This window comes from Notamacropus eugenii, chromosome 1, assembly GCF_028372415.1.
Source record: "Notamacropus eugenii isolate mMacEug1 chromosome 1, mMacEug1.pri_v2, whole genome shotgun sequence".
NCBI lineage: Eukaryota > Metazoa > Chordata > Mammalia > Diprotodontia > Macropodidae > Notamacropus > Notamacropus eugenii.
In genome coordinates, this window is record NC_092872.1 from 721,579,394 (window position 1) to 721,607,333 (window position 27,940).

At 41.4% G+C, this 27,940-nt stretch overlaps 1 long non-coding RNA gene across 1 annotated transcript; it reads right to left on the minus strand.

The window, feature by feature from the left end:
• Window positions 1-313: 313 nt before the first annotated feature.
• On the minus strand, window positions 314-27,940 carry LOC140522107 (uncharacterized). Its single transcript, XR_011973213.1, has 4 exons — window positions 18,328-27,940; window positions 7,880-8,293; window positions 3,463-6,557; window positions 314-2,788 (listed from the first exon to the last, which is right to left on the minus strand). It is a non-coding gene; the product is annotated as an uncharacterized lncRNA (long non-coding RNA).

A 27,940-nucleotide genomic window follows, 5' to 3' on the forward strand; every position in this document is an offset into this window, starting at 1 on the left:
CAAGACCACCAGGACATATTGAAAAGGGAGTTCCAAGTTTGTACAGGAACGTGGGCAACTTTCCTGATATTCTTGGTGATCTCTTTCACTATTCTTCCATTATCATGAATTTTCTTTCTTTCTTTTTTTTTTTGAGGTTGTACATTTATTTATTTATTCATTTTGAATTTATTTATTTATTTATTTAACATTTAGCATTCATTTTCACAAAATTTTCGGTTCCAAATTTTCTCCCCTTTTGTCCCCTCCCCCCACCCCAAAACACCGAGCGTTCTAATTGCCCCTGTCTGCAAATCTGCCCTCCCTCCCTCCCTACCCCTTCCCTTTGGAAGGCAAGCAATTAAATATAGGCCAAATCTGTGTAGTTTTGCAAATGACTTCCATAATAGTAGTGTTGTGTAAGAACTAATTATATTTCCCTCCATCCTATCCTGCCCCCAATTACTTCTGTTCTCTCTTTTGATCCTGTCCCTCCCCATGAGTGTTGACCTCAAATTTCTCCCTCCTCCCCATGCTCTCCCTTCCATCATCCTCCCCACCCTGCTTATCCCCTTATCCCCCACTTTCTTGTATTGTAAGGTAGGTTTTCATACCAAAATGAGTGTGCATTTTATTCCTTCCTTTAGTGGAAGGTGATGAGAGTAAACTTCATGTTTTTCTCTCACCTCCCCTCTTTATCCCTCCACTAATAAATCTTTTGCTTGCCTCTTTTATGAGAGATAATTTGCCCCATTCCATTTCTCCCTTTCTCCTCCCAATATATTTCTCTCTCACTGCTTGATTTCATTTTTTTAAGATATGATCCCATCCTCTTCAATTCACTCTGTGCACTCTGTCTCTATGTGTGTGTGCATGTGCATGTGCGTGTGTGTGTGTGTGTGTGTGTGTGTGTGTGTGTAATCCCACCCTGTACCCAGATGCTGAATAGTTTCAAGAGTTACAGATATTGTCTTTCCATGTAGGAATGTAAACAGTTCAACTTTTGTAAAGTCCCTTATGACTTCTCTTTGCTATTTACTTTTTCATGCTTCTCTTCATTCTTGTGTTTGAAAGTCAAATTTTCTTTTCAGCTCTGGTCTTTTCATCAAGAATGCTTGAAAGTCCTCTATTTCATTGAAAGACCAATTTTTCCCCTGAAGTATTATACTCAGTTTTACTGGATAGGTGATTCTTGGTTTTAGTCCTAGTTCCTTTGACTTCTGGAATATCCTATTCCATGCCCTTCGATACCTTAATGTAGAAGCTGCTAGATCTTGTGTTATCCTGATTGTATTTCCACAATACTTGAATTGTTTCTTTCTAGCTGCTTGCAATATTTTCTCCTTGACCAGGGAACTCTGGAATTTGGCCACAATGTTCCTAGGAGTTTCTCTTTTTGGATCTCTTTCAGGTGGTGTTCTGTGGATTCCTTGAATACTTATTTTGCCCTCTGGTTCTAGAATCTCAGGGCAGTTTTCCTTGATAATTTCATGAAAGATGATGTCTAGGCTCTTTTTTTGATCCTGGCTTTCAGGTAGTCCCATAATTTTTAAATTGTCTCTCCTGGATCTATTCTCCAGGTCAGTTGTTTTTCCAATGAGATATTTCACATGATCTTCCATTTTTTCATTCTTTTGGTTTTGTTTTGTGATTTCTTGGTTTCTCATAAAGTCATTAGCCTCCATGTGTTCCATTCTAATTTTGAAAGAACTATTTTCTTCAGTGAGCTTTTGAAGCTCCTTTTCCATTTGGCTAATTCTGCTTTTGAAATCATTCTTCTCCTCATTGGCTTTTTGACCCTCTTTTGCCAATTGAGTTAGCCTATTTTTCAAGGTGTTATTTTCTTCAGCATTTTTTTGGGTCTCCTTTAGCAGGGTGTTTACTTGTTTTTCATGCTTTGCTTGCATGTCACTCAATTCTCTTCCCAGTTTTTCCTTCACCTCCCTAACTTTATTTTCAAAATCCTTTTTGAGCTCTTCCATGGCCTGAGCCCATTGGGTGGGCTGGGATACAGAAGCCTTGACTTCTGTGTCTTTCCCTGATGGTAAGCATTGTTCTTCCTCATCAGAAAGGAAGGGAGGAAATACCTGTTCACCAAGCAAGTAACCTTTATAGTCTTATTTTTTTCCCTTTCCTGGGCATTTTCCCAGCTAGTGACTTGACTTCTGAGTGTCCTCTCCACCCCCACCAGGCCTCCAGATCCGCCCAGCCACTTGGGGTCTGAGATTCAAATGCTGCTTCCCAGCCTCAGGGCTTTTGGCGGTGCCAGGGCTGCTGTTCAGTGTGAGATTAAGTTCAGGTGCTCAGGTTGGGGCAGGGCCACCTCACGGGCTCAGTTCCCTCAGGGGGTTTATGCAGAGACCTTCAACAATGGATCCAGGCTCCTGCCTGCTTGGGGAGCCCTGGTCTGCTCCTGCCTCCGCTGCTGCCTCCCAAGGGGGCCTGAGTTATGGGGGCACCCCACTCCCCTCTCGACCCGCCAAAGAGACCCTCTCACCGACCCTTGTCACCTGTGGGTGGAGGGACCCGCGCGGCTGCTGGAGATTCCATGCCTTAAGCCTGCTCGGATCTGCTCCTTTCGGCACTGTGCCGCCAAGGCAGGGTTGGGCTCTGTTCTGGGTCTGGGGTGCGAGGGACCTTTTGAGAGAGGTTTTCAGGCTCTCTGGAGCAGAAATCTCATCCGCTCCATTCTGTGGCTTCTGCTGCTCCAGAATTCGCTGGTGGTTCTTTTTTTTTTACAGGTATTTTATGGGCAGTTGGTTCAGAGGTAGCGTATGTGCGTCTTTCTACTCCGCCATCTTGGCTCTGCCTATCATGAATTTTCAAACAACATGTGGACAGATTGAGTTTTGCACAAACTCCCCCTTCTTCTGCAAGTAAATAATCTGAGATCAATCTATGTTGTAGTACTGCTATGTTGAGAAGAAACAATAATAACCCTAGTATAGTTCCCCAAACAACAAAACATATGAGTTTATATACAGGCCTCATTGGCTATCCCTTTCCAAATTTTCTGTGTTCTCATACATGCTTTAAATGGAGCTTTTAATACCGACAAAGTGTGTCTTCCAAGCATGAGGCTTGGGAGTTTAATAACTAATAGTAATAATTATAAATGACAGTAAACAACTTTAAAATTTTTAAATGCAATAACCTTTCATAAGTTTGTCTACTGGTTTCCCAATATGCTAAACATTTTCTGAATTGGGATGGGGGGATAGTTCAAGGTTCAAGCACATCCCACCCATATTCCTCCCCTCCTCTTATTTATTCCTGTTTCCACACCTAAATCCAATCAATAAATACCTCTTCACCTTCTTTCCCCTATGAATCCTTCCCTTCATTTATCTCCCTTTTTATATGAAAATGGGAAGGGAGCAAAGTTGACTGACACATTGGCAAATTACAAGGGGCAGTCCTCTTGTTATAAGTACAGATACAGAGATTCAAAGGGAAAGGGAAATTAATGAACCGTCCACTTACAGGTTCCATCTCATACAGCTGTCTGGGGAGAAGTATCATCTTATGCAGTTTTCTGGTCTGGACGCTCCTTCAAACAGTCTTCAGCACAGCATCTCAGCATCTTCTTCTCTTTATCTTCTTGTAGAAATCCAGATGTCCACTCTCCTACAAAACTGAACTTAATACCATCTTAGATTACCATTCCTATCACTCTTACAAAAATCAAAATTGAAACTTTGACAAATTGTCATGTTTTTTTTTTAAAAGAAAAAGAAAATTCACATTAAAATGCAGCTTCTACATTTCACCATAATTCATTATTGATTCCCTCATTAGGAAGATGATTTCACTAAGGAGTCAATACCAGGCTCCAGTACTTATATATAAATACAATAGATAACCATTTTTAACACAGTGCATATCATATCATAAAACAATTCCAACTTCTGATCATGTGATGCTCCTTTTAAAGCATTTACAATATAGTCCACAAACCATTTTTCATTTAACATTAACCAACTGAGACAAAATAATAACTATGCATGCTAGTCTCACAAGCCCTTGACCTAATCATCTCCACACTATTACTAAGAATTAAAGGACCCTAACTTATTGTTGTTGGTCTAAAGTCCTAAGCCTACTAGCTTAATTTTAGACTTTACCTCAGATGTTCCCCTACCAACAATCTATTATTCGATAGATCTGGTATTATTACTTACAAAACTTTTGATTTTAGGAATTTGCCATTAAGAGTAGGGACATTGCAGAGAAACAACATCTCCCTAACTTCATGTCAATTCCAGGCAGGAGTAGATTGTCAACTGGCATTCAGCCAGGCTTAAAGTCTACCAGGTGTCAGTGGGGAAATTGAGTCAGGAGAATCCTACCTCAGCCCAGGCTGAACAGCTGCTCTCCCAACCTTCCCATGAGATCATCTTTTTGCAATTCATACTAGCATCTCACAGGCTTACTGGCGTCATGGATCAGTGGCTCAGACCGCCTCTCTTGCTATCCACAGCTGGAGTTAGACTCAGAAGAACAGTCAGTTAATAGTCCCATAAACATCTTAAAATAGCAAGCTCCAATAATCAGTTTCAGATATGACTAATTTCACATTGGCTAAGGAACATCTTTTGAAGCAAGTCTTAAGTAGCTTACATGCCTTTCTATACATGTTCTAGTTCCTGATTGAATAACAATCATAAGTCATTGCTCTAATACATTTATATCTGTTTCTCCAAACTACTTTATCCCTTTCTAACCCTGCTCAATCTAAAACAATGAGCTACACATGTGATAAGTTCAAACACTAACTTGAATTTTTATGTTCATGTAATGAATTCAAATCAAAACAAGCATTTAACTTTCAATGCCAAATATTACCAGAGGCTACCTACCTCTAAGAAAATTAGACTGAAATTCTTTCCCCCAAACTGGAGATGTCTCTGATTTAGTCTCAATAATTAATTCAGTCAATTGTTTTAATACTAATTGCTTTTACATCATTTTGTAACCTGTAAAGATCTCATTCCAAGTTGGGACCTTTGTCCATTACCCCAAAAGAGTTTTAGTCCCATTTGTCTAAAGGCCCTGGAAAACCTCACCTTGAAAACTCCTTGGTTTTTTTTTTTTCCACATGAACTGGCTCTCCTAAGGTCCACTCTATCACTATGCCCAAGTCTGTTCTACTTCCCACTCTTAATTCTATCAGTCCAAATCTCCAGTTTACTGGCCACTCCCATCAAGACCATTCCTGGAGCTCCCAGACCACCTGGGGCCACCCTTTTTTGTAAGGGACTCCTTTCCCTGAATCCCTCTGTAAGTAAAATACAATTACAGTTAACTTTAAATCCCAGTCTTGTTCTATGGAACAATGATACAACATCTATTTATTCCCATTAGATTTAGAAAGAATGTTCCCAGGGATTTTATTTACCTCTTAGATCTTAAATTTGCCCTAAAAAGCCAATCACTGAAGATCATTTCTTGTACATTTTCAAATTCTCACCAAAGCAAGTTCTATACACAATCTCCTCAGCTGCTGGGGCTGTACTTGTTACTAGCCTGGGGACTGCTTCTTTCCCCCACATATTCACACAGTGTACCAGCTTTAGGTTTTAACATTAGAATTATAAATGGCAAACATAATTTTCATAAGTGATAACAAATTGTTTTAGCTATGAACCCGAACAATAAATTTCAGATGACATCAATTGCATTTTCATATCCTATTAGAGAAACAATTCTTCCCACTTTTGTAACTTACAAATACCAACTGGATAGGTAGGTCTTCCAAAAACCATACAAAAGATTTTACAAAGTATTTCTTAATACAACAAATATTTCCTCTCTTACAAACAGTTTACAATTTATCACAACCCCCTTGAAACTAATTGACAGAAATCACAAGAAAAGACCTAAACCCAAAGCCTTTTCACATTTGCCCATAAACTTTCTTTTACAAACATAACTTGTAAATGCTTGATTCATGGCAAAAACAATTTTACCTAAAATTTCCTTCTCAACAGCAGAAATAAACTTTTAACACAATACATCCTCAGATGGAACAGGCTTGAAAATCACACACACACACACACACACACACACACACACACACACACACACACACACACACACACATATATATATATATAAACATATATATGTACGTTTTTAAAGTGTTCTCATTTTCTTAATAAGAATGCTACAACAAGGAAACTCTTACAAAAAAATTCCTAACAGCTCTTTTTTAACCAATTCATTAATTAACTTAGCAATGCAATTTCTAATACAATATTTAGATGGATTACCTAAAAATTTAAACTTATTTAAGTTTACTTAAAACAAGCCATTAACCTATTCGGCTCCTTTTTATAACCAAATATAAATTTCAAATTATCAAATTTCTATCACATCCTTTTAAAAAATCCCAATCTATATGTAATAAATTACAAATTTAAAATCATGTAACAATTACATTAGATTAATGTTGCATCTAACAAATACTTAACCTTTGGTTAGTGGATCTAACATTTTTGGCAGAAATGCCACTGGGTGTCTCTGTCCTCCTCTTATTTATGCCAGTCCCTATGCCACCCCCTTCTGGCTCTCCCACTCTGCAAAGAAAAAGAAAAACCTAAACTTATTTTTTTTTTTACTTTAAATTCATTGTCTGGCATCAAATATATTGATCTAATTAAACCTAAATTCAAAACTCTCAGCTCTAAGTTGCTTACTTGAGATTTTTTTACTTTCTAATCTTCTGCTTACTTCCACCAAACTTTAATAAATTCTAACCTATCTTAAACATTAAATTAAGAATGACACATTTCACCTATTCACAATTCCAAATACGACGAGAATGAATTCAATTAACTTTCTGTTATTTCCCATAACACTAAAATTTCTTCTTTTGGGTGAGGCAGGAAATGGTTAAATGCTTGCTAGCATGCCTCTTTGGTCTGAGGGAAAAAGATAAATTCCCTCCCTCCCTTTTGTACTTCTTTCAAGCCTTCTGATTACAAAGTACCACTGCTCCTCTCATCATCTCTACCTGCTTAAATTCTCTTGCCTTTCCCTCAAGCCCCTTTGAAACTGCACATAACTTATTTCTTTCTGCTCCTAACCTGACACTTCTTCTACGTTCTTTTACTTGCTGTTACCAACCATATAAACTGAACAGTACAATAATTTTTCTCTCCCTTTCTCTCCCTCCTTGTCCCTCCACCCCTCTGAAACTGATCTGGAGGGGTTGAAGAAGAGGAGTAACAGGAATTTCAAGGACAGTTCAGCTCAGCCTTTCTGCTCCTGCTGGCTGGCTGGCTAAATTTACAACCTTATCAGATAAAACAGAGACAGAGACTTTCATTCACACAGAAATACCAACACAACATATACAGACAAAACATTTAACACAATAGAATAGTACATATAGGTTTAAATTTTTGGCAAACACAGTCTTTGGAGGAACCATATTTGGGCCAAATTGTGCCTCCTCCTCTGATGTCTTTTCACCCCATATGAAACAACAATATTTAATCATCTTCTTCTTGTCCTTTCCTCTATAATTTGGTAATTTGTGCCAATTATGCAATTGATTTCCCAAGGGACTATTAACCGGTATTTCTTCCTCACTCCACTCTGAAGCTTGGGGGGGGTTTGGAATGCTCCTTCCCCATTTTGATTGGATGAGGGTTGTCACCAACACCTCCGAGTCTAAGACTCAACGAATTATGCTGGCTCCCTTGCTAGCTCCCTTGCCAGCTCTCAGTGGGGGTCACCCACCCACTAGCAGTCACCTGGCAAACGTTTTTTGGGGGGCCCTTGACCCTGGGGTCTGCAGTCCACTAACTTGGTTGGGAGTCGTCACCTTCTCCCAGAGTCTATCTAAGACTCAACAAATTGACCCCCCAGGCCCTCCCCGCCTCCCCGTGCTTACCGCCGAGTGGTATGTGTACAAGTTGCCTGACTGCAACCTTCAACACCAACTGGTTGGCATTTTCACACACTTCACAGCTTCAGAGTCTTTGGAGTCCTTATCTCTATTCTTTCTGTTCTCACTGAGTTCCTCTGCTTCAGGATGTTACTTTGCAGAGAGGGAGGCCTGGCAACCCGTTTCAAGGACCATGGGGGGGTGGGGGGAATCTCCCCATGGGCAGCCAGTCCTTTAACTGAGTTGCCAGCCGTCTTTCTGAAAAGCCACAGATCTCAGACAAGCCCCCAAACTGTGTGGGATGGCTCGGATTCCTACTTAATTAATTACTCAGAGGCCTCTCAAAGTGATGACAGAAAGTTTATTTACTCGATTCCAGAAGCAGGACAATCCTATAGCAGTTCACCTGGAGTAGGAAAGCTGAAGACAAAGGAGAAGAAGTGATATTCATAGACCTTAACTCAAGACCCACCTCCCTCCACTGACCATTATCCTCATTGGCTGAGAATATGATCTTACATTCTAGATGCAAAATCTAACCAATCCCTTTTGCAATGAAGACATCGAAGAGTTATGTAAGTTTCATCCAATCACTGAGACCCTAATGTACTACACAGTTTTATATCCTTATATGGAATTATTCCACTCTAAAAATATTGTAACCTTGAGCCTCTCGGTCTTACCTTACCCCTGGGAGAAGAATTACAGTCTGAGAAGAATTCACTAAACCTATACCACTCAACGTGGAGCAATCCTCCCTCCCCAGCCTGGTTCCTGGACAAATTTCCTGCTGCTAATTCTTTTCCAGACTCCCAATCACTTCTCAAAAATCTGGGGCTACCCCCTCAATACCCCAATTTAAGATGATGTCACTTTTTCACAAAATTCACACCTTACCTGCAGGGACCCATGAATCCTGTCTTGAGCGAAACAAAAGTAAAAGGCTTGAGTGAACCTGGAAATGCCAGTGTGAAGGCCTGGATCTTCCTTCTAGGTATCGGGACCCTCAAGTCTTTTTTTCATTCAGAGACAAGGCTTATTGTGTTGCTAGTAGAGGAGGGTGAGATTGTTTTTTTTTTTTTTTTAATCTGCCCACTTGGTCTGGTCAAGGCTGACTTTTATAGGGAAAAAGTAAAGATGCCATGAAAATTAGGAATGGGATTGAGGGGTGGCAAATGGCCTGTGGTGATCCTGCTGTAAAGGAGAAGGGGCCTGGATGAAGATTAAGCAACCATGGGTGATTCCAAGGTAATACACAATGAGGGGTTGGGCTAGGTGGTGACCACCTTGCTAGGACTATTGAAAGGATTATTAAGTATTTAGGTGGGGGTGTGGGGCAAAGTTCTGGAGCTTGACTGCTCTCTTGCTGTTCAGGTCCCATAGCCAGTCAGAGGGAAATCTCTGATTCAGGAGCTGTTGAGACTCTGACTGCTCTTATCCCATCTGGGATTCCAAGCCCCTCTGCCTCTTGGTGATATGAATCAGACTGGGGAAAAGGAATAGAAAAGAAGAGGAATGGGAGAGGGTGGGACCATTTTTTTCAAGCAGGACCCCTACCTCTAGGCATCATTCTGTATCCTGAGGGCAGGACCTTACCCCCTGTAAATCCCTGTAGGCTAGCCTCCTGCCCAGGACTCCATCTCTCTCCCCAGATGAGTCTGTAGAAGACCAAAGCCTGCCCCAGTCAGGGAGTGCAAAGCCAGAAGGAATGGCCCTTGGGAGCTGCAGACACCCCACCCCAGGTGAGTGCACTCTGTCTACAGACTTGACGTCCAAAGAGGTCATTTCCATAGACAAAGAGGATTGTCTGTGAGGCTGGCAATCCCCAATTTATGGCCTCTTTATTTACAAAAATAGGCAAGAAATTGAAAAGAGTAATAACAACATCACAGTCCTCTGTTCTTTGAATTAATCCATGGCATATTGGCATCACAATCACTAACTACCCCATTCCCTAGTTGCAGCCCTCCTGTGTGTGTTTTTTAACCTTTCCCTCATGATCCCTGTCACAAGGAAGATCTCTTTACTCATTCCTCTCTGTTCTGTGGAGGTCTTGTCTTTGCTCTATGCCTAGCACCCCTCCCCCACATATCCATAGAACTGCTCCCCTCTTCCCTTTACCTCTTTGGCCAAGCTCTCTCTGGCAGACCTGGAAGACAGGATGCTCTGCTTATCCTCCAGGGTCTGATCTGCACAAATAGTTAATCTCTCTGGGGCACACTGTCTTGTAGTTGGGCATCAACAAGGGCAAACTGAGGGGGCAGTGAAGGATGAAAGGAGTAAATACTATAAGCAGCTGATGAGGTTCTGGGGTGCTGGGGGACCCCAAAATACCGACAGTCCAGGTCATGCTCTAATGAATTTGACTCAAGCCTTCTTAAAGCCAAAGAAAATAAAGTTTATTAAAGATTCGCCAAATTAGGTTGCCCCTTAAGGAGCCTAAGTATTTGTGACGCTTGTATTCACAAGCGGGCCAAAGAGAATCTCAGCTAGATAGTCTAAGCTGGATTGAATCTGAGCACCTTCATGGAGGCAAGATGGAACTTAAATACAGAAAAGAGTATAGGAGGGATCTGGGGGGTGGTGGTGGTGGTGGTCTGGTAGTCCAGGGTGATGGGAGGAGGGGTTTAGGAAGGGTGTTGAGAAGTCCAAGGAGGGAATCCAAGGAAGGTCAAAGGCTGGAAACAGCTGGAGGCCATCAGGAGATAGCACACCTGGAAGGTTTTGGGTGGGAAGCAGGTGGGTCAATCGAGAGATAACAGACAATGGCCACAGATTTGAGTATGAAAAGCCAGATTCTGTGGAGAGATACAAGGAGAGCTCCATTTGAGTATGAACAGCCAGATTAAGTAAGGAGATTCCAGGGGAGCTCAAGGAAGTTCCCAGAGTCTGAACCTCATCAAAAACAGGTTAAGCTGGCTTCTGTTCAAAGACCCTTACTAATGAGAGCTGGAAGGGGGCTGTGAGACCCCCACAAGGACTAGGATACCAGGCGCAGGTCACCTGGAGAAGAATTCACGGACTCGAGCATTGTTGAGGTCAAGGTAAAGATTTATTATTCTTTTTAGCTGGCGAGAGTTCTTAGGGAACCTGCAATTTAAAGGAGTTATACATAAAGTTTATAAAAATTACTCTATAGTGAGATGTGTGCCAAATATACCATGCGTTTTGGGGTTGGATTAGGGAGTGGTTCAGGAGTGGTCAGTTCTTAGAGAACATGCATTTTGGATATCTACTGTGCACGTATTTGCCCAAAATTCATCAGGAAATAGCCCGGGAGGGGGGTGGTACGTGGAGGTGTGGCTTTAGGCCTGAAATGTCACGAAGTCAACCAATGGTCAGGGCTGACCAGGGAAAATCAGGCTTCTCTCATCAATGTCTTGTTAGACAAGATTAATGCAAAGGGAATACACATAGATCTAAGTATAGGATACATACAATTGGTCAGTGAGTGGTCAATGTCATTATGACCCCATGCACAGCCAGTTCACTCAGTATGCAGCTGGCTTTGAGTGATAAATTCTATAGGTGCAGCTGGCTACTGTGGCAGGAAGGGAGATAACAGTTCCTGCTGGGGCAGGCTGTCCTTGATCTGGAGGGAGACTGCCTGAGATAGTGTTTTGAGGCTAGAGAGAAATGGGATTTTTAGAGAATTGGGATTTTAGAATTGGGGTCCAAGCACCCCATCAGTACCTTGGATGGTAAGAATTAATGAAAAACATAGGTTTTCTCTAGAGAGAAGAATGAATAGACAGTAGATTCAGGGTCAGAGTGGATTGACAAGAAAAGAGTTGTTTGCTGCTCTGTTGAGAGCAAGGGTAGATTTTGGAAGAATAGATGGCATTCCAACTAATGAACTATATAAAATGAAGTGAGGAAAGAGGCTTGATTTTAGACTGAGCAGGGAGGTAGAAGCTGCCCCTGCAGATCCTTCTGAAACATTGCATTCAGGTTCATCACACCTGCAGGGAGAATGGGGGGATGTCCAGGCCCCAGCTCAGCTTAAAGAGGGTATACCGCTTTCTAGAATGATAACCCCAGGACGGCAAATTGGAAAACAGTAAACTAAAGTGAATGAGGCTATGATCATGGGTTCATGGACTCCAGAAGCACGACTGACCCTGTATCTACCCTGCTTCTGGTGATTGTCTCCTTGTTTCTTTTTGGCTTTTTGTCTATTCACCTTGTTTGTCAGACTTGTTTTCTGCAAATTTGTTTTCTGCGGATGCCTGATGACTTAAGCCAGATGTCACCCCCTATCCATGACAGTCCTATGTCATCTCTGGACCTGAAGTCAACCAAACTCCAGATGCCAGCTAGAGAACTGATCTCTCAAACAGGAGCTGTTGGGGCGGGGACAGCTCTACGACCAATCTCAGCAGGAAGTAGCTACAGAAGAAGAGATTTTCGCTCTTTACCCCAAGATTTTGGGCCCCGTTTGTTCAGGGAGGGTATGATGGGGTACTTGTGCTCAAACACCACCCTAAGATACTGTTTTATGTGCTCATTTTGTGTGATCCCTGTTATACTGTTGGATAGTTCTGTTGACACCAGTTGCCCCTACGACTTATGTAATGAATATGAAAGATCTTGGAACCCAGTGTAATGGTAATTTGAATTGGAAAATCTTTCATATTCGTTAATAGGCCCATTACATCACCTGGAAGCCTAAGTCACATGTGGTGGGAGGAGATTTGCTGAACCAGTAGAACAGGAAAGGTAGAGCAGAACCAGCAGGGAATGAGTTCAGTAGGGTCAGAGGGGAGAGGAGTCAGGCAGGTAAAAGGCAGCAAGGCTCAGCCATGTCAATGCTTGCTTGTGAGAAGTCCCTGACTGAGGAGAGGGGGGAGCCTTGGAAATGGCTTTGCCCCCGTGGTTATCACGTTTATTAACTTCTTGGTCACTATAACAGTTTTGGCTTTCTGGTGTCTAAATAAAGGTTTTTCTTCTACCTTCTATATGGAGAGTTTTTTATATTTTGCATATTCTTACTCCCTATTTTCCCATTCTACACATTCACCAAAGATGAGGACCCATCCTATGGTCCATCCTGTATCCTCCCAGTTACTCTTTCTAGAGGTGTGGATCTGGGCAAATGAGTGTGCCAAATGTGAAGCTGGGAAGGTAAGGATGACTGGCTTAGAGACAAGGAGACTAGAGAGAGTCATTGGCTTCTGGCCAGTTGCTTTTGTCCTGGAGGATTGCTAGACCATTTGGTCCACCTGCCCCCAGTCTTTCCTCTCTCCAGTCAATCAAAAGTGAATGAATATGTGGGAAAAAGGCTCTTTAAGCTGGGTACAAGGCAGAGTGCTAAGTTCTGGGGATACAAATGAAAAAGCAGACACAGTCCAGCTTGTGTAGGCGCTCTTATTCTAATGGAGACTTGCCAGGCCTAGAGGCCTGTGGGCTACCCAAGTCTTATCTTACCTCACCTCCCGAGGTCTTCGGCTGGCCACGCCGGATGCTCGTATGAGAGAAAGGACGTTCCAGAGTCGAACAAGGGTTGAGCTTTATTACAGGGTCTCGGTTACAAGTGCAGGGGAATTCTTCCTTAGGAGGGAAGAGAAGAATCTCCCAAGGAGGCAAAGATCTTACAATAAGAGATTGGAAGTAGAAGTATAAGTGGGGAGAGAGGGGGAGGGGAGAGAGGAGAGAGGAAACGTGGAGACTTGTGTCCTGTCTGCACCCCTCCCGTGCTAAGAGAGCTTTCAGGCTTTCCTGATCCTACTTAAACTCTCCAGTCGCATAGTTTGCATCTGAAAACCGTGCTGTTAGATAACAATAGTGTGCCCAGATCCGGGACAATCTCGAGGGCAGGGAGAGCTGTCTCCCATCACGTTTCTCACGGGAAGAGGCGGAAATACACGAGATAGCTCGGTTCACCTCGATTCCCAGTCGTTTCCTGGGGGGTCTCGTGAGAACTCTAAGATTTAGAAGTTCCCACCTTTACCTGCCCAAGACTGTCCACATGGAATTTAGCTTCCATCCCCAGCAGAGACTGCAATGGAATCATAAAAAATGATGATGATACAGCAGTCTTTTGTTGATTGCTTTCATCTTTGTAAAGTACATTCAACTGGTATATCATTTGATGATTACAATTCAGCTAGGAAGGCGGTGTGCACCGATAGGGGTACTATACCCATTTTACAGAGGAGGAAATTGAGTCAATCACAGGGAGAGTGACATGTTCAGGGTTTCACAGCCAGTAAGGGTCTAAGGCAGGATTGGAAATCAGGTCTGTCTGAAACCAGATCTAGGCCTCTTTCTAATGCAGTACCTGGGAATATATAGAAACAGGTATTAACACAGAAATCAATTTATCCAGATAGGATTTGCTGTGATAAGCCCTGAAAGGAAAAAAAAAGTCTACCTATGAAATTTGGCATCTTCTTTAGAACTACAAATCTTTCAGGGGTGAAACAAGGATGTCCATCATCCCCACTGTTACTCCATGTGGTACTAGAAACATTAGCTTTAGAAATAAGAGAAGAAAAAGAAATTTCAGTAATTAGAATAGGCAAAGAAGGAAGCAAGCTATCACTCTTTGCAGATGATAAGATGATATACTTGGATAATCCCAGAGAATCAAGTAAATAACTACTTGAAAAAATAAACAACTTTAGCACAATTGTAGAATATTAAATCATAAATAAACACAAAATACATAAATCATCAGATTTTCTATGTATTTCTAAAAAAGTCCAACAGCAAATGATAGAAAGAGAAAGTCCATTTAAAATTGCTGTAGATGTTATAAAATATTTGTGAATCTACCTGCCAAGACAAACGCAGGAACTATATGAACACAATCACAAAACACTTTTTACACAAATAAAGTCGAATCTGAAGAATTGGAAAATTATTAGGTGCTCATGGGTAGCTAATATAATAAAAATGATAATTATAACTAAAATCAATCTACTTATGTAGTGTCATACCGATCAGCCTACTAGAAATTTTGTTACAGAGCTAGACAAAATAAGAAGAAAATTCATTTGGAAGAACAAAAATTTCAGAATATCAAGGGAATTCATGAAAAGAAATGCAAAGGAAGATTTCCCAGCCATATCAGTTCTTAAATTGTTTTACAATGCAGCAATCACCAAAACTACTTGGTACTGGCTAAGTAGAGTGGTGGATCACTAGAATAAGTTACTACACAAGATACAGTAGTCAGTGACTATAGTAATCTACTGGGGTTTATAGTAATAAACCCAAAGACCCCAGTTTCTGGGATAAGAACACACTATTTGACAAAATCTGGTGGGAATGCTGGAAAATAGTATGGCAGAAGCCGGGGATAGACCAGTGCCTGACACTGGATACCAAAATGAAGTTCAAATGGTACAAAATTTAGATATAAAGGGTGACACTATAAAGCAAATTAGGAGAACAAGGAGTAATTGACCTGTTAGATTTATGGAGAATGGATGAATTTATGACCAAACAAGAGATAGAGAATATTATCAAATGCAAAGTAGATAATATTAATTACATTAAATTTAAAAGTTTTTGCACAAAGAAAGTCACTACAACCAAGATAAAGAAGGAAGCAGAAAACTGAAATTTTTACTAGTGTCTCTGATAAAGGCCTCATTTCTAAAATATATAGAGAATTGAGTCAAATTTTTAAGACAACAAGTCATTCCCCAATTAAATAATGGTCAGAGGATATGAGCAGGCACTTTTCAGATGAAGAAATTAAAGCTGCCTATAGTCATGGGAGAAAAATGTTCTAAATCACTATTCACTAGAGAAATGAAAATCAAAACAACTCTTAGGTATCACATAACACCTATCAGATTGGCTAACATGACAAAACAGGAAAAATTATAAATGCTAGAGAAAGTGTGGGATTATTGGAACACTAATTCAGTATTTGTGGAGTTGTGAACTGATCCAATCATTTTGGAGAGTAACTGGGAATTATGCCCAAAGTGCCATAAAAATGTGCATACCCCTTGACCCAGCAATACCACTTCTAGGGCTGTATAGCAAAGAGATCATCAAAACAGGAAAAGGATCCACAAGTACAAAAATATGTATAGCAGCTCCTTTTGCAGTGTCCAAGAACTGGAAATTGAGGGCATGTCCATCAATTGAGGAATGGCTAAGCAAGTTGTGGTATCTGACTGTAATGGAATGGTATTCTGCTATAAGAAATGATGAGCAGGCCAACTTCAGAAAAACCTGGAAAGAGTTAAATGAACTGATGCTGAGTGAAGTGAGCAGAGCCAGGAGAACATTGTAAACAATAACAACCACATTGTACGATGATTGGGTTTGGTACAGTTAGCTCTTGTCATCAATGAAAGGACTTAAAACAATTCCAAAAGATTCATAATGGAAAATATTTTCCTCATCCCAAGAAAGAAAGAAATAGGGAGTCTAAAGGCATATTGAAGCATACTATTTGCTCCATTTTTTGTTTTCTTTTGTTTATTCTTTCTCATGGAGTATTGATGTGGTATAGGAAACAATGAGCTAGTTGATTTTGAAAAACATGGAAAGACTTGAACTTTTGAAGGAAGATGCTATGCAGCTTCAGAGAAACAGATGATAGGAGGAAATGAGTAAAATATGACCTTACATATATGGGCATGAGAGTATATGTGAATATATATATATGCTTATAGATATCTAAGTATATATATATATGTATATATAAGATATTTGTACATAAAGATATAGTTACCTATCTACATTCAATTGCAGCATTGCAGCCTTCTTTGCAGTGTTTGGGGAGGAAAGGGGAACGCAAAGAAAAAGTGCACAGCAGATAAACAGAAGAATAGCAAGGAAACAAAGCTGGGTATTTAAAAAAAATTATGTAGTATTTATCAAATAGGTTTTCTTGAAATGGAAATTTATTGTTTTACATTGAATCTTCTCTTATGATCTACTATGTACATGGCAATTTTCTTTCTTTTCTCACTTTGTACCTAAGTTTAAAATTACAAAAAAAATAATAACCCACCCCAAAAATGAATAGAGAAGTCACCTAAAAGAGGTAAAGATCTTGACATTCATGGTCATGGTGGATGTCAGCTAGTTAGATAGGGTGAGCAAAGTAGTTGAGCAAGATCTCACAACTATACAGAAAAAGTATAATTTGTGGAGGATTTCTCCTGGGAGCCAAGATGGTGGAGTGATTGGTAACTGCTATTTCCCTCCCCTTGTTGACCTTAAAGAGCCTAGAGAATACCTCCCTGGAAAAATCCTGGAAGAGTGGGAGCAGCAGAAGGGGTAAAGAGTCCCTTAGCCCTTAAGGCTTGGAATATTGCTAAGGAGGGTCCCTCTTGCTGTGGCTGAAGGGGATTAGTGCAGTACTGGAGCTTTCCCAGACAGCCCAGCAAACCGTGAGAAGATCCTGAGCCCCAGGTTGGTGAAGCCTGCAAGTGCCAACACCAGGACCCCAGGAGTGCCTCAGCCCCCCAGGGGGATCAGGAAGACACTATTGCAGATGGGATCACCAACTACTGAGCTTGCCTACGCTCTAGCTTAACAGATGAGACTGTCTGTGACCAGACTACCCCTCCTCCACACTTAACAAGCTACCTCCAGGGTAACTCTGGGGAAACCCAAAAATACTTCACCTGGCCTCTTCTTTCCAACACCAGACAGCTCAGCACCAGGTAAGCTGCAGCATTTTAGTTTCTAGCTGAAAGAACCAGAGGCCCACAACATAGAAAGTCTCAAATTTTAGGCACAAGAACTGTGGGACAGAGCCCCCTGTGCCTCAGATGTAGATATCTACTTTAAAAGCCAGGGAAAGGGTGATCATCATGAGTAAGAAGCAAAGCAGAAAAGACCATAGAAACTTTCCATGGGGACAAGGACCAAAACAAATACCAAAGAAGTCAGCATTGAGACTGTATTCCCATCTGAAACTTCAGAAGGGAATATGAACTGGTCTGAAGCACAACGAGCATTCTTGGAAGAGCTCAGGAAGGATTTAAAAGCCAAAGTAGAGAAATAGAAGAAAAACTCACCAATGATTTTAAAAATATGAAAAATGAAATCACAGAAGAATTTAAAAGGAAAATTGGACAAATGAAAAAAGAAGTACAAAACCTAACTGGAGAAAATAACTCCTTAAAAAGAACAATTCAACAGATGAAAAAAGAAATGCAAAAGTGAACTGAACAAAACAATTTGATAAAAATTAGAATTGGGCAAATAGAAACTAATGACTCTATAAGACATCAAGAAACAGTCAAACAGAATCTAAAGAATGAAAAAATTGAAGAAAATGTAAAATATCTAATTGGAAAAACAACTCACCTGGAAAATAGATCTAGAAGAGAAAAAGCTAAGGATTATTGGTCTATCAGAAAGCCATGATGATAAAAAGAGCCTGGATGATATCTTCCAAGATCTCATCAAGGAAAATTCCCCAGAAGTTCTAGATTCAGAGGGCAAAATAGTCATCAAAAGAATCTACCACTCACCTTCTGACAGGGATCCCAAATGAAAAACACCAAAGAATATCATTGCCAAATTCCAGAACTATCAAGTGAAGGAGAAAATACTGTAGGTAGCCAAACAGAAACAATTCAAATATCGAGGAGCTACAGTCAGGATCACACAGTACCTTGCAACTTCTACATTAAAAGACTGGAGGAATTGGAATACAATATTCCATAAGGCAAAGGAGCTGAGACTACAGCCATGGATCAATTACCCAGCAAAGTAGAGCATAATATTTCAGGCAAGGATATGGACATTCAAAGAAATAAGGGATTTCTAGACCTTCCTGATGAAAAGGCCAGAGCTCAATAGAAAATTTGATCTTCAAACTCAAGTCTCAAGAGAGGCATAAAAATGTAAACAAGGGAAAAAAAAACAACTTCAGGTAGTCCCAAAATTTTTACATTGTCTCTCCTGAATCTATTTTCCAGGTCAGTTGTTTTTCCAATAAGATATTTCACATTATCTTCCATGTTTCCAATCTTCTCGCTATGTTCTGTGATATCTGTCTTTCTCACAAAGTCCTTAGCCTCCATCTGTGCCATTCTAGTTTTGAAAGAACTATTTTCTTCAGGGAGCTTTTGAATCTCCTTTTCCATTTGGCTAATTCTGCTTTTGAAAGCATTCTTCTCCTCATTGGCTTTTTGAACCTCTTTTGCCAATTGAGTTAGGCTAGTTTTCAAGGTGTTAATTTCTTCAACATTTTTTTGGTTCTCCTTTAGCAGGGAGCTGATCTGCTTTTCATGCTTTTCTTTCATCCCTCTCATTTCCCTTCGCAGTTTTTCCTCCACCTCTCTAACTTGATTTTCAAAATTCTTTTTGAGCTCTTCCATGGCCTGAGCCCATTGGGTGGGCTGGGACACAGAATCCTTGATTTCTGTGTCTTTGCCTGATGGTAAGCATTGTTCTTCCTCATCAGAAAGGAAGGGAGGAAATGTCTGTTCTCCAAGAAAGTAGCCTTCAATAGTTTTATTTCTTTTCCCTTTTCTGGGCATTCTCCCCAGCCAGTGACTTGACCTCTGAATATTCTCCTCACACCCACCTCACCCCCTGATCCTCCCAGCCAGCGTTTGGGGACTGAGATTTAAATGCTGCTTCCCGCCTTAGGGCTTTTGGCGGAGGCAGGGCTGCTATTCAGTGTGAGAATTAAGTTCAGGTGCTCAGGTCAGGGCAGGGCCACCTCTCAGGCTCTGTTCCCTCAGGGGGTTTATGTACAGACCTTCCACAATGGATCCAGGCTCCCGCCTGCTTGGGGAGCCCCTGTCTGCAGCCGCCTCTCAGCTTCTATCTCCCGGGGGGGCCTGAGCCATGGGGGCACCCCACTCCCCTCTCGACCCACCAAAGAGACTCTCTCACCGACCCCCGTCACCTGTGGGTGGAAGGGCTTGTGCCGCCACTGGTGATCCTGTCCCTGAAGCCTGCTCGGATCTGTACCTCTCGGAGCCACGGCCGCCGCAGGTCTGGGCTGGGCTCTGCGTCTGCAGCGCGACAGACCTTTTGCGAGAGGTTTGCAGGTCCCTCTGTGGGTGGAGGGACCCGCGTGGCCGCTGGAGATCCCGTCCCCGTTGCCCGCTCGGATCTTTTCCTCACGGTGTCGCGGCCGCTGCAGGGCTGCCCTCTGCTCCCAGTCCTGGAGCCCAGTCCGCAGCACGAAGGACCCCCCGTGAGAGGTTTGCAGGTCTCTCTGGAACAGAAATCTCCCTCGCTCCAATATTCCGTGGCCTCTGGGTGCAGAATTCACCGTGAGTTGGTCCCCTCTAGCCGTTCTGTGGGTTGTGGGTTCGGAGCTATGTGTATGTGCATCTTTCTACTCCGCCATCTTGGCTCCGCCCCCGCCACTAGACTTTGTTCCAGAGTCTCCCTCACTTCCACTTGCAGTTTCACAACTTTTTCTTTCAAAAACATTTTTAAGGAGTGGCCACAGATGTGAAATTTTCTTGAGTAAAAGTTAGAACCATCAAGTTTTTTATTTTACCCTATAATCCAGAAATGGTGTTAGAGAAAGCAATTTGTAATCTGAATTTTGTTGAAACTAAAAGATGTTGGAAAAGTTATGTTATTTAGAAAAGCAGGTGTTTTCACCTTTGCCTGTTAAAAAAAAAAGTTACAGCTAAAAAGCTGCTGTTTTAAAGCTAAACCTAAAATTGTTAATGGATTACTATGTGTGGAAAGAAATGAATGGAGTAATAATTTATTTAGACTGGTTCTGCCCATTCAGAACAGTCCTCCTATATGTTTGGGGTTGGCAGGCATGGGATCCATGCCAATTCCTTTTATTTTGTAAAACTGCCAATGCTCCTTTCATGTGGACACGGTCATCAGTCCTTAGAAAATTGTTTGGCTTGTATAATTCATAAATAATGATGTGACTTGCTAAAAAGTTGTAACAATTGACTTTTATATCAGGACAAGTTTTAAATTTGAGAAAGAAGGATCTGAAATGAAATCTCTTACGTATGTGAGTCCTGTTAATGTACATTGCTTATTTCAACTCCATGGGAATACAAATAACTGTATTTGGCTTTAAGTTGGGATTAGTGAAATTTGCTGTTTAAGGTAAAAGCATTTGGGACCATAAATAATTTTGTTTAAGTTTGAATTTGGGTATAGTTGTCTGCATTAAATCAGTATCTGAAAGGATATGCCACAAGTTACTTAGAGGGACTGTGATCCTTCATCCTGTACTGTTCCATAAGGTCTCTCTCCTTAGATACCTGAGTTTCAGGTATCCAGGGCTTGTGGATGGTTGATTGGTTACCAGCTACCAGCTTTCTTTGTGAAAGTGCTGTGGGCTGTAGCTGAAACTTGGAAGGTACCCAAAAGTTACTCAAATCTCCCCTCCTTTCTAAAGCCACATGAGCAATTAAGTTGGATTCTCTGTGTTAGGGTATAAAAATTGTGCTTCAGTTTCTGTAAGTTGCCTCCCTCCACCAGGTGGAGAGACGTCTCTTTCTCGAGAATTGTAATATCACCTATCACCCTCTGAATCGTCAAGTTCCTCATACTGGTTAAAGACCTAACCCCTCCAATGTTGGGACCCTGTGAGGCAGGGTCAGCTCTACGTCCAGTCTCAGCAGGAAGCAGTTTCAGAAGCCGAGACCTTCATCCCTTATCCCAAAATATGTTGGGTCCCATCTGCTTAAAGAGAGACAGGGTGGGGTGCTTGAGTACATGTACGTGGACCCCAGAATTCAGGCCAGGTAGAAAGGATGAATAGAACCCTGAAGGAATGTATTGCTAAGCTTAAGGCTGAAACTGGCAAGACCAAAAATGAGATGCTTTAAGTGTGGAAAAATAGGACATTACCAGAGGGAGTGTAGAAACAATGCAGAGGGAAGAAAGGGACTCCAAAACCAAGGGAACAGAACACCATTTAAGAGTAGGCCAACCACACCCTGTCCAAAAATGTAAGAAAACAGGACATTGGGCTTCAGAGTGTAGGTCATTCCCTCCTCTCAAGGGTAGTGCTCAATATTTAAACATGCAGACGGGTGTCCCTCCAGCCCAGGAGACAAGGAGGGGCTACTGGGAGGATGCAGAGAGGGTCCCACAGGCCACTTTAGCATTCAGGAGGAGGTACCAGACACTCAAGTCGGTGCCATACAGTCAAAATTAATTAGAAGCTTAGGGAATTTCCTGATACCTCCATGCACAACAGTATGGTTACCAATAGAGGAAGTACGCATCAAAACAAAGCAAGAGATTATCATTTCTGCACCAGCAAATGCTTACACAGGCTTACAGGCCATAGTACAGCAACCACCAATTGGTACCTTGCACAAGATCCTGATGTGCAACTCTAACAATGTGGAGGTTGAGGTTGATAGAGGGCAACCAGTGGCACAATTGATACAAATGAATCATAACATAGAACAAACAATATATTGGACTCAACAAATTGGCAATCAGAGACCAATGCTTACCATATATATAGAAGGAATACCTAAAACAGGCCTTGTTGACACTGGTGCAGACAGAAGCATATTCCCTTTTTCGCAATGGGAATCTCAATGGCCTATAGGAGAGGAAAACAGTGTATATGGCATAGGAGGCTCACAATGGGCCAGGGAGGTGGCCAGACCACTACGGTGGACTTTTGAGGACAGATCAGGAAAATTTTGGTCACAAGTATTGGAAGAGCTTCCCATAATACTATGGGGAAGAGACCTGCTTACACAATTAGGGGTAAGATTAACAACAAATTTTTGAACGGGTCCATTGATGACAGCGTCGTGAGAATCCCACCACTGAAATTATGATGGATTTCAGATGAGCCCATCTGGGTGGATCAGTGGACCCTAAAATATGAAAGTCTCACGGCCCTGAAAGACCTAGTACAAGAACAGTTAGAGTTAGGACACATTGAGGAATCCTTTAGTCCTTGAAACTCTCATGTATTTGTCATAAAAAAGAAATTTGGAAAATACAGAATGTTGACTGATTTGAGAAAGATCAATAACATCATGCAGCCAATGGGTGCTTTGCAGCCAGGTTTGCCATCACCCAATGCAATTCCCAGCAGTTATAAACTTTGGGTGATTGACATCAAGGATTGTTTTTACAGTGTTCCTGTTCATACTGAGGATAAGGAAAGGTTTGCATTCTCTGTACCCAGTGTCAATCTACAGGAGCCATACCATCATTACCAATGGAAGGTACTACCCCTAGGAATGAAAAACAGTCCCACAATTTGTCAGTGGTATGTAGACAAGACATTACACCCAGTCAGGAAAAGATTTCCCCAGGTGTTGATACTCCATTATATGGATGATATCTTAGGAGCTCATGATAACATTGGACTCTTAGAAATGACATTACAAATGATAGAGAGAGAATTCCTCAAACAGGGCTTAAGAATAGCATCTGATAAGATACAGAAAGTATGTATATCTCTATCCTTTTCACTGTGGAACTTCCCACAGGATGCCTTCACCAAGAGGGAGGGGTATTAGAGTGGATACACTTGAAGAGAATACACAACAGGTCTTGTGTCCCTTACTGTGAACTAGTTGCACAAGTGGTTTACAAGGCAATTCAGAGAGTGAGGAAACTGATAGGAAGAGATCCTGATGCCATCTACTGTAGATACACTAAAGAACAAATAGAGAAATGCTGTACAGAATACCTAGAATGGCAAGTCATTATTAATCAAAACTTCAAAACAGGGAACATAAATAAGGCTCTAAGCATATACCAGGAAACACCAGGGACATAGGCGGAGAAACACCATGACACTCCAGTCATAGGAAAGAATGTATTTATTGATGCCACAAAATTAAATAGAGCAGCCACATATGTATAGCAAGATAAATGGTTGGAGGTATATAATACTCCGTTCTTATCCATGCAAAAGAACGAACTATTTGCGGTCTGGAAGGCTTTAGAAATTGATGAGCCTATCAATGTCATTATTGACAGTAGATATGTAGCCACACTTATAGCAGACCTAGAGATTTCCTGCATGTCAATTCAATTAGAAATTGGACAGTTGCTAGCAGAAGTCCAAAACGCCATAAGAGGACGTATGTTCCCATTCCACATTTTACATATAAGATCACGCTCCAATCTACCAGGGCCTCTAGCAGAAGGAAATGAGGTTGTGGATCAAGTAGTGTCAGGAGGTGTATACCTAGAAACCACTGAGGAAGCTCAGCAGGCTCACAATAAGTTTCATATATCAGCAAAATCATTAAGACATTTATATAAACTTATTAAGAAAGAGGCCCGAAAGATTGTAAAATCATGCACAGCATGCATTCCTTTCCAGCCACCGATGCAATGCAGAGTGTACAATCCTAAGGGATCACATCCTAATGATATCTGGCAAATGGATGTGACTCACATATCTTCATTCGGGAGACTTGATTATGTCCATGTGTCTATAGACACTTTCTCTGGTTTCATCATGGCTGCTCTACGCACCGCAGAGGCAGTTAAGGACATGTGTAGTCATATGCTTCAATGTTTTGCCACCCATGGCGGCCCACGACTATTAAAGACTGATAATGGCCCAGCATACACTGCTTTGGCCTTCCAAAAATTTCTCTCAGAATTCGGAATCTCTCACGTGACTGGGATCCCCTATAACCCCACAGGACAAGCTATAGTAGAATGTGCAAACCGCACCATAAAACAATATGTCCAAAAACAAAAAGGGGGAGCTTCGGGACCCAGGTCCACGGCACATGATCAATTAAAATTGGCACTATACACAATCAATTTTTAAAATTCAATGAGTACGGTCTTACGTCTGCCATGAAATACATGGTCAGCTCAGACTGACTGCTAGAACACATACCATACTAACTTGGGGCAAGGGTTATGCTTGTATCTTTACAGGAGACAAGGAGATCTGGGTACCAGTGAAAAGACTATGGATCGTACAGCACCAGGAAGAAATCACAGGGATTCTGCCAGAGAAAGAAGAAGAAACTATAACGCCTGAGCCATGAAATTAGTCAGCTGCATCTTAATACTTCTAACAGTGAGCCAGGCCAAGGACCAGTATTGGACCTTTGGACATTAGTAGACATTTCAACTTTACAGGACTGGTGAAGGGCTATCCTTGGTGTTTGTACAAATAATGTATCAGTAGGATTCAGGGAACAACTAAAGATGGATCATGAATTCTACCAGGCCATTCTAATGTTATAAAATGATGTAATAGCTATTGGAGATGAACTACAGGCCATAGAAACACAATTGGCTTTAAGATGTGATTACAGATATCATCATTTTTGCATGATGAACAAATTGTACAATGATACTGAATTTTATTGAGAAGAAATAAGAGCTCAGTTGCATGGTTTAACACTTGCCAAAGTTTCAAGTGAAATGAAACTGTTGGAAAAATTGGCATTGGATATAAATACTCAAGGGACAAAAAAGTTAATACCTGAAAATTTTGTTTCAGATATGATGCAACTTTTTGGTCATTCCACCTCATTGTTTAATTGGCTAGGTCCATTGTTGTCAGGAGGTATTGTTATCTTGATTGTTATATGTCTTATACCAGCATGTCTCAAATGTGCCCTACGAACTGTAAAAGATACAATGTGGATGCTCACTGAAAATCAATTCAAGATGAGAGATGTACAAACCCGTGAAGGTCATCAGGTCTAAAACAAAAAGGGGGAGTTTAAGGGGTGTTGACCGCCACACCATCTGGAATGCCACACTGATGGACATCAGGTAAACTAAGTCTGGTGCAGGGAAGGGTGAACAAGATGGCGCTGGAAGGGATGGCCCCATCCCTGGTTTGTTTTTGTCACTATAGTTCCAGCTTGTGTTCATCACTATAACTTCGGGTTTGTTTGTGTGTGTTACCATGGTTCACTGGGCTAGCTGGCAGAGACTATATAATCAGAGTGCTTGCTTGAATAAATTGGAGTTGCTTCATGACCCGCTCTCCCACCTCATTCTTTTACTTGCGAGCTCCACAGGAGGACGAGCAGCTTGCTGGCCAGGCATAAGACTTGCTCCTCTTGGTAAGCTATGCTGTCACAATAGCACCTGGCAACAAAACAATCTAATCCTAAAGAATACGTGAGTTAAACAACAAATTATAGAAACAATCAACAATTTCATTTAAGAGAGTGAGAATAATGAGACAACCTACCAAATCTTATGGGATACTGCAAAAGCAGTTCTTAGGGGAACTTTTATATCTTTGAATGCATGCATGAAAAAAATAGAAAAAAGGAGATCAATGAATTGGGCATGCAACTGAAAAGCTAGAAAAAGAACAAACTGGAAATCCCCAAATAAATACCAAATTGGAAATACTGAAAACTAAAGGAGAGATTAATAAAATTGAAATTACGAAAACTATTGAACTACTAAATAAAACTCAGAATTAGTTTTATGAAAAAACCAACAAAATTGATAAAATTTTAGTCAATTTGTTTTAACAAAAAAGGAAGAAAATCAGTTACCAATATTAAAAAACGAAAAGGGTGAACTCACCTCCAGTGAGGAGGAAATTAAGCCATTAATTAGAAATTACTTTGCCCAACTGTATGCCCATAAATTCAACAATCTAAATGAGATGGATGAGTATTTTAAAAATTATAAATTGCCCAGATTACAAGAAGAGAAAATTGAATATTTAAATAACCCCATCTCAGAAGAAGAAATTGAAAAGGCCATAAGTGAAGTCCCTAGGAAAAAATCTCCAGGGGGGCGGAGCCAAGATGGCGGAGTAGAAAGACACACAATTGGAGGCTGCCCACACACAGCCCATAAAACACCTGTAGAGAGGGACTCTCAACAAATTTTGGAGCAGCAGAAGTGGAGAACAACAGAGTGGAGGAGATTTCCAGCCCAGGGCGACCTGAAAGACCCATAGGAAGAGTCAGTTGCACCTGGACGTGGAGCAGAGCGAGGAGCCCAGCCCAGCCTTGGCCGCACATGCAGGGCTCGTGAACAGCCCTCCAGGGTGGAATCTCCAATCTCGGAATCCCCAGTCTTAGCACCAGAGGGTCTGCAGATCTCTCAACCCACAGGCTCCAAAGGTCAGTGATGGGGTTTATTCAGTTGGCTAGGAAGGGAGAAAGGCCTTCACATTGGGCAGGTGTCAGGAGTTCTCAGGGCAGCCCCTACAGCAGCCTGAGACCATAGTTGGATCGTAAAAACCCCTGGGGGCACTGAAGAGCTGAGTCTTACCTCAGCCCTGTGTAGACGCCCTGAGACAGCTGGTCTTTGTCTTGCACTGAATGGAGGCCCTGCCCCTGCAGCTTGACTGAATCCCATGCCCCAGTGTTAGCTTGATGGAACTGCAGGTCAGGTGCCTGTGGAGAGGAAATGCTGCTAAGATTCTGGGCACAAAAATCCTTCCCTGCACCCAGACCTGCACACAATTGATTGTGACACCTTGGAGGAACTGATATCTTACAGGTCCCCAGAGTATACCCTAGTCTTGACAAAGGACCCAAAAGTCAAGTAACTGGTTGGGAAAATGCCCCAAAAGGGAAAAAAAATAAGACTATAGAAGGTTACTTTCTTGGTGAACAGATATCTCCTCCCATCCTTTTAGAGGAGGAAGAACAATGCTTACCATCAGGGAAAGACATAAAAGTCAAGGCTTCTGTATCCCAAACATCCAAAATAAATATACCATGGGCTCAGGCCATGGAAGAGCTCAAAAAGGATTTTGAAAATAAAGTTAGAGAGGTGGAGGAAAAACTGGGAAGAGAAGTGAGAGAGATGCAAGAAAAGCATGAAAAGCAGGTCCACACCTTGCTAAAGGAGACCCAAAAAAATGGTGAAGAAAATAACACCTTGAAAAATAGGCTAACTCAATTGGCAAAAGAGAGTCAAAAAGCCAATGAGGAGAAGAATGATTTCAAAAGCAGAATTAGCCAAATGGAAAAGGAGCTTCAAAAGCTCACTGAAGAAAATAGTTCTTTCAAAATTAGAATGGAACAGATGGAGGCTAATGACTTTATGAGAAACCAAGAAATCACAAAACAAAACCAAAAGAATGAAAAAATGGAAGATCATGTGAAATATCTCATTGGAAAAACAACTGACCTGGAGAATAGATCCAGGAGAGACAATTTAAAAATTATGGGACTACCTGAAAGCCATGATCAA